The sequence below is a fragment of the Opisthorchis viverrini genome, assembly GCF_000715545.1.
Source record: "Opisthorchis viverrini unplaced genomic scaffold opera_v5_219, whole genome shotgun sequence".
NCBI classification, from domain to species: Eukaryota; Metazoa; Platyhelminthes; class Trematoda; order Opisthorchiida; family Opisthorchiidae; genus Opisthorchis; species Opisthorchis viverrini.
The window spans coordinates 813,729-814,892 of record NW_008751875.1 but is presented as its reverse complement, the minus strand read 5'-3'; positions in this window follow the sequence as shown (position 1 = coordinate 814,892).

The following is a 1,164-nucleotide window of genomic DNA, read 5'->3' as shown; positions in this document are numbered from 1 at the left end:
AAAATGTCATGTAAATTACTGGAAAATGGGACGCAAGTCCATTTCGCGCATTCATTTCGATTTTGCATCATCTCCATTTTCATAAGTATTTGGCAAGATTTGGTCGCCGTGAAAACACCTTCGGTCACTTCCGCAATTTCAGTAGAAAAATCAGACAACGAGAAATATCATGTGCCTCATGGGCGCACAACAGTAGCCACTAGATTCCCTAATACTCGCTGTAAAATGTTCATACAATGGAACCTGTGTACACAGATAGAAAGACGAGTTTTCACAATAAACCACAGTGCACTCCTAAAGCAATTCACCAAGTGAATGAACGGATGGATGAATATTTCGCTTAGCTTGAGTAGTTTCATTCACAGTAAAAATCATCACGTTAGAGGATATAACATGAAAACATTTACTGAAGCATCGATAACGGAGGTCGAAATGTCAAATATGTTCACATCGTATGATTGCCCGACATTGTTCGACAGAAACACCGATAGTGTGTAAATGTCACGAGATACACACTGATATTAGAAGGGGCGTCCCCTGATGGAGATGAAGTCGCGTTCGAGAATACGCTGTTCAATGCCTTCCTCAGACATCCACCATGAGCACCGATTACAGAAGGGTACCCCACAATGTTAGATATACACAGGTCAAAACTGAAGATTTGATTAAATGGATTTAGGTATGCGGACGCGTATGAGACGACCCCGAAGAATACTGACGTATTGGAAATTCCTGTAACCTCAAGGTCACAGTAAAACCATCGTCTTCTCGTAATTGCATCACTGAATATTGAAATGAACGTGTCTAATTAACTTAGCGCCTATGGATGTTGAGCTTCGTATCCCAGGACCGCAGAAATGGCTGATACCATGGAGTGATAGCTCAGAATTTAAAACCCATTCGGAATAAAATGATGTTGTGATAACGTATGGTCAGAAGGACAAATCTTAATTGGAGAGGAAGCCAGCAATGCCCAAAAAGAAACTGGATGGTTTGCAGGTTTCTTTAGAATACTGGGTGACAGTTCGAGCACTTGGACCTGGAGAGCAGTCCAGCGAGTGGAGTGCAATAAAATCTATTACCCCTCAGGTGAGCAGGAGGAAAAATTCAGCCAATAAACCAAAATTTAACAAACATTCAACAAAAACGGCGATGTCGCAACCC